Source organism: Homalodisca vitripennis, chromosome 4 (genome assembly GCF_021130785.1).
Source record: "Homalodisca vitripennis isolate AUS2020 chromosome 4, UT_GWSS_2.1, whole genome shotgun sequence".
In the NCBI taxonomy this organism is placed as follows: domain Eukaryota; kingdom Metazoa; phylum Arthropoda; class Insecta; order Hemiptera; family Cicadellidae; genus Homalodisca; species Homalodisca vitripennis.
In genome coordinates this window covers 48,922,296-48,939,289 of record NC_060210.1, presented here as the reverse complement: position 1 = coordinate 48,939,289, position 16,994 = coordinate 48,922,296, and the positions used below count along the sequence as shown (strand labels likewise).

The window sequence follows — 16,994 nt, the reverse complement described above, 5'->3', positions numbered from 1 at the left end:
TCAAACTCGTGATGACGTCATCGGATGGGTCGCTATCTTTGCAAACGTTAATGAAAAATAATACTGACATGAGCAGAATTTTTATCAAAATGAACAATGTTTTTCTTAATTTCGAGCAACAAATTAATTACTTGTTATCGAAATGAGACGAGTGCCCCGCGCTGATGTCAATTAAAGAAAAAAATCCCTCGAGATAGTACCTATCGGTAAAATTTAAAATTCTAGAGGGGCTGATCAGAAATATAAATTGAAATCTAATGCAAAAGCAATTACGTAAAGTTAAAAAACCTAATAAATCATGAAAAACTCAAATATAAATATATAGATGGATATTAACACTTACCATTAGTGTGTTGGCGGATATAGCTGAGCAGCAGCAACAAAAAAGTAGATTTTTAAAAATTGCAACATTTAAAACTTCTTTTCTTACTAATTTTTCTAATTTCCTATCGCAACGAAACAGCAAAGTCTCCCGGTTTAAAAACAACACGCGACCGCACGACGAACAAATACACTCATTATTAAAAATTCCATGTTCAATTAAAAAGGAAAAAAAATTCGTTTCGGTTAAAACGTAAACTCTTTACGTGCCCTACTAAACACTCCGACACACACAATTCACTAGGGTTGGTCGAACTAGTGGATGGTTGATTCATGATTGTAACGCACTCACTCAATCCAATCTACTGAACACGATATCTGGTGAAGCACTGACTCTGCCCCGGAGAACTCAGATAAAAGATACGTTATCAGGCTGCTATCAGTCCCGGCCGCCGATAATAATATTTAAGTAAACAGATTATCCAGACACAGCACACAAACTGAACATTAAAACATTAGAAACTTAACCACTTATAAGTATACCCCCTAAAATCATGTTATTTGTTATTTGCACCCCCTAGTACTATATATATTTTTTGTTCAGGAGGGTGAGCAGAATACGTTGATAACGCCAAATTCGTGATTTGCCGCTCCGGCCTTTTATCTTATAGCTACCCTTTATTTATTTAATACGTACCTTATCAGCCGTTCCTTGTATTTAACTTATAAAGCATGATAAAATAAGTAAGAATAATATCTGACAATTAGCAATATGATATTTTTATAAAAACAATGCGTTTTATCTAAGCTACAGCTAAACAGTGGGGTATTTGGAAATTTGTGTCAGACAAAATTCAACTTTGTGAATGTTGCAGAAGGAAACATGTAATTATGGTTTTTGATAGACAGATAGTTAAGTAAGTATGCTCCACTCTTTTTCTTATATTTTAAATGTTTACTGATTGAAACTGAAATTTCTACAGATAGGCTAGTCAAACATTTGCAGGACCTACATGTATTGAAAACAACTACTTTCAAAGCAGTTTAATTTACTCGTATAACTACAACCATTATCATACTTATGTAGATGATTAATATTATGGTATTTAATATAAAGCTATAAAAAATAATCCGGCGAGTCTTGTCGCTTCACGAAACCGGAATGTTCTTTCAAACTTTAATTATCTCAAACTGCAAAACAAAGTTAGTTTTTTTGTTCTTGTTTAAATAACCTAACGTACATTTTTGGCTCGTATTTTAGGCAAAAGGGGCTAGTTTTATATTGTTTAATTTGACGTTGCAGATTTTCAAAAGTTGCCTAACACATGGCATATCAAGGGAACAGCTCTACGTAAAAGAGTAATCACTTAGGCTCAAGACATTTTAGTACTCGACATATATTTGACGTACGACTAAAACTATGGTATTATTTTATTTAATTGGCATTTTAATGTATGGTAGAATATGATAAATTTAACGTTTAATATTTAATTTCGTAACAATGTAATAAAATATTGGTTATTTTATCTAACACATAAGACATTATAATGACCATTACATTACATTACATAAATATTGCCATTTATTTCTAACCAGGACCATTTTCAGCAAGGCTTTCCTTAGCAAGTTATTCAAAACAGGTTGCAGCTGTTAACTATATTATATACCAAAGTAAACAAATGTTAACCATTCTTAAATGAAGCGTGGATCATATAAACAATGGAACATGACACTACAAAAAAATACGTTAGAGTGGCACTCACAAAACTATTTCCAGTTTACGCCTATAAGTGTTGGTATTGTTTACGTGTCAACTGCCATCTTTAGACACATGCTTCTTAACATAGAGGAAAAATATAGAAGTATAAAATACTAAAGTAGAATCTGAGCTGGAAAATGCAATTTTATTATGCCACTATCAATGATATCTTAAGTTAATATAGTCATACATGTATATATTACATTCTTAACATTATTTTATGTTATTTTATTTGTTTTAAATAATTTAAATACATGAAAGGATTCCATCGGTATTCGGCACAATATGGGTGCTAACTTAAAATCTCGGGTTGAATTTTTATAATTTTTAGACTATTTTATCTACAACAAAATTCTGTTAGTTTATAGTTATCAATTATTTCATTTTTAACCATCAATGTTTCATGTAAAATAAGTCGCATTGAATGTGAATATATATTATTATACGTTTGATTAAGTATTAAAATATCATTAATATTTCAAATGTAATATAAATATAATGTGTGCATTTTTATAGTACAAGAGCTTTCCAACCAAATTTAAATTTCAGTCACAGATGTTTAACGAGAAAACTTTCAGAATCTTTCAATCACAAAACTTAACTTCAAAAACAAATAAAACGTTAATTAGTGTTACATTACGTTGTTAATTTCTGCATATTGGAGTTTTATTGTTTATTTTGATCAACAATGCCGTGTTGAAATGAGTATCTTATATGTATTTATATTCCTTTTAAAATATATTAATTATTTTTAACTGTGGAACAATAGCCTAAAGAAGTTTATTAGTTTTTACAATTTTGTGATTTTTATGACAAGAATTTTGATATAATTACCTCACAATCCTTACAGGAAAACTAAAATTATGGATCCGTGTGTATATTACAGCGAAATATGCTAAAGTTCTAAAACCTTAAACTTTAGCATATTTAAACGCCAAAGGTATTTCAAAACATCATGTGTTTCGTGGTGTTACCTGCATGACATGGGAGGACACCATTAAGTGGCTTACATAATTATTGAACCCTTTTCAATAATGAAATTGTTTTCTGGGTAAATCAGCCAATACCCCACTTTCGGTGGCTCCTGGAACCTATCTACTTTATTAAGTAGAAAGGAAGATTCCGAGGTCCAGTTTAAGTAACAGCCGCTAATAAATATATACACCCATTAGAATGTATAATTTATATTATAACATGAAAGTACAATAATATAGAATATATTTAATAAATATTGATTGGAATAAAATTTAATCGTTTCATTGTCATACTTATTTACACGAAACTGCTCTGTTAGGATAAAAAAGAAATACATTTTTATCCATCCATATTTTTTGGTTAGTTTATTTTGGAAACATAAAACATAAAATTTAGTTAAATATCCTATCTAGGTATATTTGCACATAGGATAGTTGCATAAAGGTAAAATGTTTGAAACATAAATGCATTAATAATAATAATGATAATGAAATGATTCGCTAAGGAACAGTATTCCTACAATACTTGGATATAACGGAAGTAAATTTTGCAGTGAATATTCATTAAGGTTCTTCCTCATTTAAAAATGAAAACATTGTCTCATTCGTAAGTTTTTTAAGAAAATAGCGTGGCTTAATATATGAAACGAATTTCACTTCTTTGCCTGAAATTATGTGCATTCAAAAGAGGTGTTTCATAATGGGAGAAAACGTTGAATGGTACATAGTTTGTAGTCGTGCACGTTTAACATGACAATAGTGAGTGCCGACAAAGAATAAGTTCTGTGAAGACCCTTAACTACCTTGCTATTCAAAAAATCATCATCGTGAATTGAATTGGCTTCGAAATTGGATAGCAGATGCACAAAGTTAAACTGGATAGCATTTGAGGATTGGGGACAAAGAGATAAAGACAAGCGGTACATTTCATTTGTCGCCAACGTTATCTTTTCCTCTCAGTCGTGTTGACTCTTCAATGACAGCGAGCGTTGTATTTTCTCTTGCATCGATATTGAAAGAGCAGAATAGGGTCTGTATTTAATGGTTTATTCTTTTTTAATACACTTAAATGTATGTTATCTACGAGTAATTTCAAGAGATATTTGTTCAACGTGCGTATAAAGTTTTCCATAGATGTTATTATAATTAAATTTCTAACCATCTAAAACTAAAATAAATATGTATATAGATGGAACATAAGTTTATATATATATTTATGGTTTTAACAAAAATATATATCTTTTTCATTATTAGAACATAGAAGATAGCTATTTTAAAGTTATTGTACTAGGAGCAAACTACACTATTTTTACTTATATTATTTTATCCACAATAACACATGTGGGTAACACATACATTATATTATTTATTATTAAATTCCTTAATACCCTAGATAAAAAATCCCCGTAATTAGTATAATAATGATATTCATGCAATAAAAACTTAAACATGTTGATTAGTCGAGAAACACCGTTTTAAATATTTTTCGGTGTACAGGAAATAATACATAGGTATATATTTTTCGTGTACCTTAAAATTATAACGTACGCACTAAAACTAATTTCCAAAGTATTAAATATGAGTGTAGTAATAATATGTGTAATACCGATAGGCAAAATCCAATGTGTTTCGCCCTGAGAGGGCGATCAATAACACTCGTTTGTGTCACTTTAACACTAATGGGTTAACGGACCTAATGTATTCTTGTTATTGCAAATTCTAAAGTGAATTACTCGATTCATGTAATAAAAAAAATGTACCTCAAGATTAAATTTTTTAAACTTCTCTTTTGGTTAGTAGGCACGTGTAAACCAGATACTACATAATCCAAATGAAATTATTACTTATTCTACATTAAACTATAACTTTCAAGACTAATAAATATAGAATCATATGTTCTCTAAATCTCTATCCGTCTATTCATCATGGTCATGTTATTTAAAGTGCAGGTATTGAGCGTCAGTAAAATTCGAAAAAATGTGTTAATATGATGTTTGAACTGTGTCTAATATAATTTCGAACAATGAAACAAGGCAACCAACAAAACGACTGTATAAAGTTTGGTACTTCAACAAATGCAATATAAAATGCCAAATTGTCTAGCACAGTAAAGTACCAGTTTCATATGAATATTGGTGGGTATATTAGTCCATTCACGTTGTTATTACAGTATGTAAAATTCAAACATAGAATAAATTATTCATAAATGCAAAGTTCAATAAATGAACCAGCGAAATTTAAAGCTCACCGGGTTACGACTGTTTAAATGTACAGTTAGATAGCCTAAGTTAATATCTACGGAGATATATTTTTGGCATCTATTTATTTTGTGTAATTACAAAGCAGAATTACCTTTATTTCATTATGTTGTTTCAGGATCGTTGAGTACGTAGATTGATCAGTATTACAAAGGTAAGACTTTATTTTCAGTTAAAACCAATAACTTTGTAATTTTCTTACTGTAAAATGTGAAACTAAAATATATAATTTTGGAGATTGCAATCATTAATAATAATTTAAACAAACAGGGATACGGTATCGGAGAAGCAAATGTATAAGTTAGGAATACAAGCAAGCAAATGCCACTATTTTTCTTATGGATGTTTCAGAGATGAGAGAAGGGTAAGAAAGGAAAAATTGATGCCAAATCACCAATATTTCTTTCACTTGATACCAGACACATGGACTAGCTACATTCGGGTTTGCATGGGGGTCGACCGATGTTCATGGGTAGATGAGTTGTTTGCGTCAATGAAACCACTCCATGAAATATACACTGTAATCGAGGGGGGAGGGAAGCAATCGGTACAAAAAGGAGGTCACTAATCTAGTACTATGTAAATAACGGAACTAACACAACTCTGCCTGTTCGTATTACAAATACTAATCATAAATATTATAATGAAAAGTATACCTTTAACTATGTTTCTAATCTAGAAACATTTGAACATTGTGGATAAAATTTTGTGTACACATATAAAAGGACTTGTAATCTATTGCAGTTAAATATTTTGGTTTTGTATTTTTTTTTTTATAAATTTTGAATAATATTTAATATTATTTAATTATTACTATCGTATTGTTCAGTAGATTTTAATCATTTCAATATTGAACCTAGAGTATATAATTATTTAGTCTTGAGTTTAAAATGTGTCATACAAGTCAGTTATTGGAACGATACATGTATAATTTCAATATATTGTATCTAAAAATTGCCATTTAAAGGAATATTAATGGTTGTTCATTTAATATCTTAAAGAATTAAGAAAATTTCAGGGTTACTAAGTTGAGCTAAGCAGATTTTTTAGAACCGTGAGCTTAGGGATATAGATTACTCTAGTTTCAACCACGTCTCTTAGGAAGTAGATATCAACGTTGACGTCTCTTAGGAAGTAGATATCAACGTTGAAGCCATGTTTAGGACAAAATATGATAAATAGGCTTCGTGTATCACAATATTACGGTGGTGTCCCTGAATAAAATAAATATGACGAATTAAAAGTGTTGATTTGCAGATCTGTTATTACTATGATGCTCTACTATCTCATATTGTCCGATTTTATACCTCATAAATGTTTAAACTAAAACTGTGTCAGAGGCAGCTTGTTGATATTTCAATTATTTCAAAGAAAATAGCAATATCTATTCATTGATTATTAACTATTTTAATTGACGCTACAGTGTATAGGATGAGATTGATCCAGTATTAACTTCCTTAGTATGTGCAAAATTGTTGTTTTCGCGTTACAAAAAATGAGCCACTGTAATGACTAAATATTCAATCGGTTTTTATAAAGGAATGGTTACACTGATCGACGGGAAAGAAAACTCTGTTGACATTTAGAAAAGCATTTCCATTGCGAAGTTCAATTAAATAACTTTATCTTGACGTTCTGTTTCTAGAGATTCAATACGACTGCTTATTCGATTTTCTCTTTTCAACTCACCTTTTATCCTTTAATAACAACACTTGGCTGTATACACGTGATAATGAAACATAATACGCAATATATTATGGTAATGCCATAGTGTCTTTTAAAGTTGTTTTAATGTATTTATTTAAACATACCTATTTATTTATGATTACTAAAGACAGGGCAGTTTGATATCTACATAAATAAATTATAATAATATTCGTTGCAGTACATTTTAAGCCTTTTAACTGACCTATAAAATACAAGAAAAGGATTACGCAAAAATAAAATCTTATCATAAAAGTATTGTACCCATAATTTTATGAAGGGAATTTTAATAGGTTACAGCAATATATTACAATATATAAAGGCTTAAACAATTTTAATTTCAATTTGAAATTTTCTGCCAATAAACCTATAATATATGTGTATGTATTACAAATTTTTGCAGAAATTGCAATCAATGTGCAACAGGCGTATAATCAAACACCATTTTGACGTAATAAATGCATAATTTTCGTCGTTGCGTCAAACTATTTCAATCATCATTATACGACGTTCCTATTTAAATCATGGTTAGCAAACTCTTTGATCTTGTAGCTTCACACATTAAAACCAACCAATAACACAAATAATTGTATCATTGTTGTAAAAGTAGATCAGAGAGGACGGAAATTCGCCACTTTCGAGATACAGTAATCTATCACTGATTGAATGTCTTATTTTCGTATCACACGGTTACATTTAAATGTGAAAAGTAATGTTTGAGTAGAACGCAAATTCGACAAATTCAATTATCTACAATTTCGACCCCCCACTAGCATTATCGTGGCTGACTATCGATTTTTTTCTTAGAAAAATTCCTCTATTTATTTAATGAAAAACCAGGCTGTGTGTTCTTTCAGTGCAAATTAACTATTAATACATACAATTATTGTATTATGTACAATGTATTAACCACTATTCTTTTTGCAATTACATATATTTTTAGTTTGTGTATATTATGTTTCTTTTATAGTAGTAAGAAGCTATTCTTTGTTTGAAGGTTATTTTTTGACGATGGAAGGTTGAGATCACCTGAAGATGAGATCAGATTGCAGATCTCGAAACGTAGTGTTACTGATTTCTTGTTTCTCTGAACGATGGCAAATGTCCGGAAAAATCCTGTTTCCTTCATGAAGCTGTTGTTTTGCATATGCACAAGCAGCTCATTAACAACAGCTAATATATATATATATATATATATATATATATATATATATATATATATATATAATTAACTAACTTTATATGTGTGTGCGAAGGTAGAAATTAACACACTGTGTAAATACTGATATTTTGCCTGTGTCCATAAGGTACACTACACTGTTACGGATTAATATATGTAAATACAGTTAACATCAGGACTTAGATTTCAATATTCACAAGGTCAAAACATCAAACTAGTTAAATTAGTATAAACATAACTACCTACTCGCTATATTACGAGTTATGTAGTTAATGTAGATTATAGACAGAGTTTGCAGTGGATGCATGTCCAACAAAGTGGATAATGTGTCTGTAATACATTTAATGGTCATTGTTGAGAGTGAACAACAATAGTTATGCTTAGCTTTATGCAATACGTATCCAGGATCACAGATTGGGTGTGTTCAAATTATTAACTCATATTTTACGGTGATAGAGTAAAATATGACCTTGATAAATACAAATATTTGACCTTGACTTTTAATATTTTATATTCAACTTTAATGGCAGTAGATTTGGTAAAATAAAAAAATATTTCTATCATTATCCGTACCGACATCCACCTGACGACATGTGTAAAGCTTAAAATATTGCGTTGGTTGATGAAAGCTAACAACAGTAGTTAATGTTAACCCTCAATAACACTGTAAGTGTGACTGGACCAGTGTGTAAATTTACGAATAGTTTTCCAAAATTATTAAAATTTTCTAAACTTATCATAGGATGGATATAGTAATCTGAAACAATGCTCAGTAGTGAAGTGGTAAGAAGTATTTTACTGAATTACTATTTGGAGACAAATAACTATGCTTTTTTCCTTTAAATACTGTAAATTGTAACAAATTTGGCAGTTTACTAGTGCATTTTACACAATTTTGTTTACACTCTTCGTAAGCAATTTATTTGTCAACGTTCTTAGAATGCTAATTGGCCTTGCATTAGCAAACGCTTTCTCACCTGTGGGGAGATGGAAAAAGTTAATTTTAATCTTTCCGTCCGTCTCTTCCCGCGAAAAAGGTTTACCGATAGACTTGATATTTTGCATGAGGCCTCATTTCTATATAAGCAACAATCAGTTTGATGAAGGTGCATGTCACTTTGTGGGGCTGAGCTGATCATTAAGTAATATTTTTACATTCGTACTATAAGTAGAAATGATGTGAATTAGTACAATAGCAGAGTATATAAAAATGTATTTATAAACAAACCGAGCACAATCGCATGAGATTTTAACATGTGACATTTGCGTGACAAAAAAACATGTAACCTTTCCACCTCAACACATACATAATCATGTAGTGGCTGTGTTTGTAGAGTGGAATGAACATAATGACAATATTCGAGTTTCCTAGCCTACTTGCGTTGAAGTACCTACATAGCTCACTTGAACTTATGCTGTATCAAAACTGCCATAAAATCTACCTTAAATACAAAACTAACTGTATATTAATCCCGTAGACAGATATCCTGAGAAATATTTCAGCAAACTTCATTTCTAAATAGGCAAGAATGAGTTCTGTGATGCATTTCCAACAATGGAAATTGTCTGGGCGTCATTAAAGCCCACTCTGTTGTCTTCCGCAGTACCTATATTGTCTACTGTATGGGAGTAAAACTATTTTTAAATGATTAACTGACTGTCATTCTGACGGAAGGACATTGCTGGATGAAGTGAGCTTCACTGAATAAGTTTGAAATATTGTCCATGCAATCTTAGCGAAACCTATTACGTGACAAGTGGTATGGTGTTCTTATACCGTATTAAATACCAACAGGTAAAAACTACCAACAATAAAGGAAACGTTTTACATATTTTGTGACAGTGAGTAAAACAGTAACGGAAAAGCTTTTATTTATGTTAGAATATTACATGTTAATCTGAATAATTAGAATCAGATATTTCTTTTCATTCCCTGAATAAGGACATAACGTGTGTAATAAATGTTATTATATTTAAAAAAAATACACTATACCTCACAATATCTCAATATATTTTGAACATTATATTTCCAAAAATACACCTTAAATGTAATTTATTACATATAAACTGCTCCGCTTTTTAACTTAAACAAAAGAGATTTGTTATTTCGCGCTTGTTTATTGTGTCACATAATTATTAGAAGAGGAACAAACTAGGTTGAAACGCATTTTACGGTATTTATTTGGAATAACACGATCAAACAATTATTGCATGTAATTGATATCATAATCTGCACATACATATAGAATATACACATCTAAAAAATATATACAGTGTCACAGTTGCATTGTAAGAGTTTTAGTTCTCAGATTCGTTAACGATGATTGAAGTCGAATAGCGCAGCTTGGCGGCAGTAGGCCAACTGTGCTCTAATGGGAAGTAATGATACCAGAAACTATTACAGGGCAGCTCGGCTATTATACCAGCTGCCAAGTTTGCCCTACTGCCTCAACATTGTTTCAAACTCCAGCAATAAATAAAATAATTATTCCTGTCACAGTATCTTGTATGTTGCTGTCTGTATTGTTATTTGTAACAATGAAATTTTAATGTTTATATTGTTGTAGTTTTAAAACAATTTAAATATAAATAAAATTTAGTATGTTACAAAATTTAAGTAAACATTAAAAGAAAATACAGTTTATATTATCATCGTTAAGAGTATCTAGTGTTTCGTGAATTTAACAGTTTTAGCAAAACACAGTACATATAAATTTAAATTTACTCTATACAATTTTTTATTGAAGTTTAGTTCTGAATATTTAGAATATAAACCTTGAACCGAAAAGTTTTTATGAATTCCAAGGATGGTATCCAATATTGAAAAGCTATTGGAAATAAATCTCATTTTGGATTACGATCTTTTTAAAATTGAAATATTTTTGTATATAAAATTGGACTTAATAAGAGGAATTTACAAAGTGCAAAAGATGAAGTGGGATAAAAAAAATGAAATGATATGCTAATTGATAAAAAAAATTACAATTAATGAACTTTTTTATAGAATTTCAATAAAACCACCAGTAAAACTCAATTGATTACTTAATTAACAAAAGCTCAATATAAGATGTTTTATCTTCTACATTGTCAATGTAGTGTATAAAAAGGATTATTTGGAAAGAATTATTTAATAAATATTACTAATATTTAATAAAAATATGTTGAATCCTAAATTTATTATTATTTGTACGAAAGCAGATAGACAAAATTATACAACATTGTTTCAATATTCGATTGAATATACAAACAATACAATAAAAATAAATGGTTATTAATATATATGAATGAAAAAATTTAAAACTGTTGGTGATCTTTTCAGATTTATGTATCAGATATAGAAGTATAGCTATTTAGAAAATTTAATATAAAAATATAGAAATGTATTACAACAAAAAATATTGATAGAAAATCGTCCAATTTATGTTAATGATTCAATGAAAAGTTTTTCTGGATTATATAATTAAATAATTACCTATATAAATATTCATAATGCTGCCACGAATTGAATTTTTAGCGTATTATGTGATGTGACATGTGAATGATACTAAACAAATTCAATAACTTAATTCAGTTAAGAATTTGATACAACTACCAAGGAATTTCACATTTCATCAGTATAAAATACAGAAAAAAACTACCCGTACAGAATTTGACAAAAAAATCTTCATAACCAAAGAATGAAGATTCTACAATTTTAAACAATATAATTAGACTAAACCTGAATCTCAACAAATTTAATAATTATTACAAACAGATTTCACCTTTCTATTCCAAATATCTTACATTACATCTTATTTCCAATGGATGGATTTAAACGTATTATGGGAAAACGTATTTTTACAGAATTTACAATGAATTTTAAGGGGATTTTTCGTTAGATATTGTTTAAATTTTACAGAAGTTATTTTAATTACAAATAGTATATTGATTCCTTATCAAACGAAATTTCATTCTTTGTCAAGATGTGTTCTTTGTTAGAAATACAAATGTTATTCATTTGAGTCAGAATTTACATTTATTTAAAATTTTTTAAACATTATGATTTTTAATATAAATCTAAAAGTTCACAATGAAAGATTATAGGATTTATTGTTCTTTTTAGGATATTTTCCTTCCCAAATTAAGATTTTCTCTTTGTTTTTATAAATCCATTTCAATTATATGGTGATTTTACTAGTGTCTATAGTATACGAATGTCGCACAAAAATTATACATTTGAATAAATTATCACAAGATGGAATATACGTTTTGAATGGAGTTAGATATGTTACTAGTAAATTTTATTTCCTAATTCATTGTTAAGATGTTGACAAGTTTAACATTTGCAAAATGCCCGTATTTCAGGTTTAGACGTGTAGAGTAAGTTTCCGTCAAATAAATTATATTTCACAATATTTTGTACGATTTTCCTTGTTGCCAAAGATAAGAGCAAATAGAGATATTCGGTCTGGGAAGATTACTTGATTGGAAGAGTATATACTTTCAGCCCGTTTAATATTTTTCTGATTAAAGTTCTTCCTGGTACATAGTAGTGTTTGTATTGTTTCCATCAAGAAAATAATACGTAAGTGGATGTAAAAAGCCTATTTCGGCAAAAAATGTACATTCTACCATTCCAATCTTCACATGGTCTAATTTATTTTCGGAGCCGTAGTAGGCTTTTTATTGTTGGCATGATAGTGAAACATTTATATCCGTAAGTCTAAACAGTCTTTTTCAATATAAAAGCGTTTGCAATCTTTCAGTACATTTTATCTACTTCTGGTCTAGGTCATTTTCTTGTTAAATCGATAAAAAAATATACAGTTGTTCGTCTAAAAAGTCTATTTAGCCAAACGCGTCGATTCCCGGGCATTGTAATCTATTTCCGGTTTAAGGAATTTTCGTTGCCATAGGATTGTTTGTATTGTGCTTCGATCAAGAAAACATACATGGGTATGACAAGTCTTCCTCTGGCAAAAATAGAATGCTTCCTACTTACAATTCACTCCTGATCTGGTATTTCAGGTGCCGGGAGTCTGTTGAAAAGGTAAGAAACCTGTGTCAAATCTTTCTAGGACAGCGGAAGGTACGATAATTGAACAGGCAATATTTAGGTTTTCTAGTGGTTTCAATACCATTACTCCTGTGGATGTTAGATTTTTCTGAAAATACTTTTTTCTATGATTGTGATGAGGAGCGAGTGAGTGAAACTTCCATCTTTCTTGAACAGCAAAAGTTGAACAAGAAACATTTAGTTCTTATAAAGGGCTGCAACCCTATTTCAACCTCTATATGAATTATTTGAACTTCAAGATAAAACTTTTGATTTTTTTTGTTAGAAAATGAGGCACGTGTCTGTCAAACTTAATGTGCATACGACATTTGGAAGATAAAAAACAAAAATAAAGTTCTTTTATTTTAGTTTCAAATCTTATGCGTAGTTGATCCTCATAAACAATATTTGATTTGCCTGCTGGAGCATAAGACGCGTGTGTGTTAAATTTTATATTTATAGTGCATCAAAATATAGTTCTTTCAAAGGTTACAACTCAATTTAAACCCATAGAGATGTTTGATCTTTATAAACATGGTTTAGTTTCTAAATAATGAAGTATAATTGTGCTAAATCTTAGCTTTCTCTGGTATAGGGTGGCTGGAGAATTGATAATTAGTGAATGAAGGCTTTTTCTTTTGGCATAGAGGTGATTGCTCTGAATGAGATTAGAACATTATTAAAACTTTAAATAACTGTTATAATATTTTGAATTTTTTCTATAATTTTGTCAATTTGAACCTTTTGTCACTTAAGTTTTGGTAATAATACAAGTTATATTGTCAAACCCTGGTATAAGGAACACATGAACTTTTTAAACAATTTTGATATAGTTTATGATTTTACTGATTAATTTGAAGTAAAAGATCTACAATCAGTACGGTGATAGTAATGTTGTTACTCAAGTGTAGGATATACAACATACAAGAGATTTGGCGTCTAGATTATTAAAAGTATTTTAAATAGCCACTTAGCTTAAAATTTATATTGCAAAGTGCCTCCTATCAAAGTCCTACTAGAAGGGACAGTAGACTATTCTCAGCCATGTCATCTGGGATTCCCCTCTTCCAGGCCAGGTCTGTACAGCCAGGTTTAGTTAATATGTACCAGACTAATGGTGACAAGACTACTCCCAAGCTAGAAATATCCATTAACATTAAGCAAAATCCAACCAGTCTCACGGTCGTCCACCATAGCAGACTAAACCTATCGACCCCAATATACTGATAAAATGGTTAGATGTGCAGCTCCTAAAATGTAAAGATTAGCCCTTATATGCCACATGTAGGTTTTCGAGTTACATAGTGTAGGTGCTACTGGAAGTTATAAAGCATCCAAAAGTTATATAATATTGCATAGTATTATACAAGCAATGTAAACTAAATTACCTGTACATAAATGTGTTAAGAAGATAAATTATATAATGTATGTGTAACTAATCATTAACTTATGGTAATTAATGTAGTCAATACAAAACGTTAAAACTAGATGCATGTAAAACAGGGTTTAGTATCGCGTAATATATGCAATGGTCGTTGTACTGTGTAAACCATAATCGTTGGTGCTTAGCTTTATGCAATATGATATGTAGGGTTCTAAATCAATTAATTTATTATAATATTGTAAGTGCGTTTATTAATGAATGAATTTAATATTAGAAAATATTTTTTGTGGAATTACTATGTAACATCTAGTGCAAACGTCACAAAAATCGATCAATAATCTCTCAAAAACAATGAAAAATCTGTTACTGTAAATCTCTTGCTCTATTTAGAGTAAAATCTGTTTGGAATCAAATATAATGGAAATGTTTTGAAATAAGTTTTGAATCAAATCTATACGGTTTTAAAGAATAATCGATTGCAAGTGTTTTTCAAATCTGCCTCCGACCAATGTACTATCTATCACAAACGTTTTCAAATCTACTCCGTAAGCTTAACAAAAAAAAACTTAAACGTGACAAAACAAACCTAAACATGACAGCAAAACGTAAAATAAAAAATAACACAAAATTACTGCTGTCAGAGGGGAAATTATTTTATTTTTACATAACACACAGTGTATTACATAGCCTCATATTTCATTCATATAACTGGGTATTTTGAACGTCTATACCCATGTCCCCATACTATGAAGCGTATTGTGTTACTATTAACAATGTAGGCTATATCATAAAATATACTTATTCGTCCTAAAGTTATGATTTATAATTTAAATTTACTGATGAAACAAGCACATTTGGTAAGTTATATTTTAGCTAAATACATTAAAAATCTCAGTTAATGGAATAGTATTTATTTCCAAGGTAGTAAGTGTGTGTTTTCCAAGGTTCAAGTTTGCTAAATTTAAAAAAATTACAGGTTTACAAGTGACATGGAAAAGCTTATCGAGATAATTTTCAATTTTTATAACCAGTTCATAACGCAAAATTCTTATAATTTTGATATATTTATGTACATATACATTATATATATATATATATATATATATATATATATATATACATTATATATATATATATTAATGTATTGAATGTAAATAAAAATCGTTTGACAGGTATTTGGTCTTCCGATCATATGTTAGTTTGCTTATTTAAACGCATATGTGACAGATACGGCCAAATACAAAATAATTGAATCGGAAAATGTAAGCGCTCTGTGGTGTAATGGTAGCACATTCACCCGGCAAGTGAGAGATCCGGGTTCGACTCCCGGCGGAGCAAGTAATTTTTGCGATTCAATGTTTATTGAAATTAAATAAGGCTATTGCCATGTATACAATTTAATGTAAATAAAAGTCGTTTGTCAGGTATTTGGTCTTCCGATCATATGTTAGTTTGCTTATTTAAACTTATATGTGACAGATACGGCCAAATACAAAATAATTGAATTGGAAAAAGTAAGCGCTCTGTGTTGTAATGGTTGCACATTCACCCGGCAAGTGAGAGATCTGGGTTCGACTCACGGAGGAGCAAGTACTTTTTGCGAAATTGAAATTGTGTATATATATATATATATATATATATATATATATATATATATATATATATATATATATATATATATATATATATATAAACAAAGATTAATAGTTAAAGATTAATAATTAATAGGTGACCAATATGTTGGCCCAGAGCATGGCTAACTTTCTATCTAGTTAATGTTTTGAGTTGAGGTCGCAATTGAAGTTAGTTAGAGTTAGCTATTGTTGTGTTTGGCATCTGGACCTTAAGCTTAACTAATTGTTACCATTATTAACGTTCTGGATCCGTTCAGTTGTTCGTTGTTAAGAAGGGCCACAGTATATATTTTAAAATTCTTATGACTAAGTGTTTAATGTACAACCTGAATAATATTGATAATGTATTAATTATATTTAAAGATATAATTGATACTCTACTATGTTGGTTAATGTTGCAAAAAATCTGTATTTATCTCCCCACCTATGCCTACTTCAAGAACCTCTGTCAGTCATTATTTAAATTACTAAGTAGTTTTAAGTTTGTTTAAATGGATTATTTTCACTATACTTGAAATTAGAAATAAATACTCTACTAATAGTTATTTAAACATATAAAAAAATCTTAATAAATTTTATAAATATGTTTTTTTTTCCTTTGGGATATTGGGGTGGATTCATAGATCCTCACACGTCAACCTGAGCTTATTGTGTGCCCCTTTGATGTTAGAGGGGTAAGCCTATCTTCGTGCCCTTAATTAGGCTAAGAAGCTTTTCCCCGATACTAGCATCTGGTTCGTCGCCT

The 16,994-nt window shown here is 29.7% G+C and overlaps 1 protein-coding gene across 2 annotated transcripts in view; it reads left to right on the top strand.

Moving 5' to 3' along the window:
• LOC124359294 (5-hydroxytryptamine receptor 1) overlaps positions 1 to 16,994 on the top strand; it is a 411,266-nt gene that overhangs the window by 33,550 nt on the left and 360,722 nt on the right. For both annotated transcript variants that reach the window (XM_046811921.1, XM_046811919.1), the window contains exon 2: positions 5,431 to 5,466. The gene's annotated coding sequence lies outside the window, so the exon portion shown is untranslated. The remainder of the gene's footprint in view (positions 1 to 5,430; positions 5,467 to 16,994) is intronic.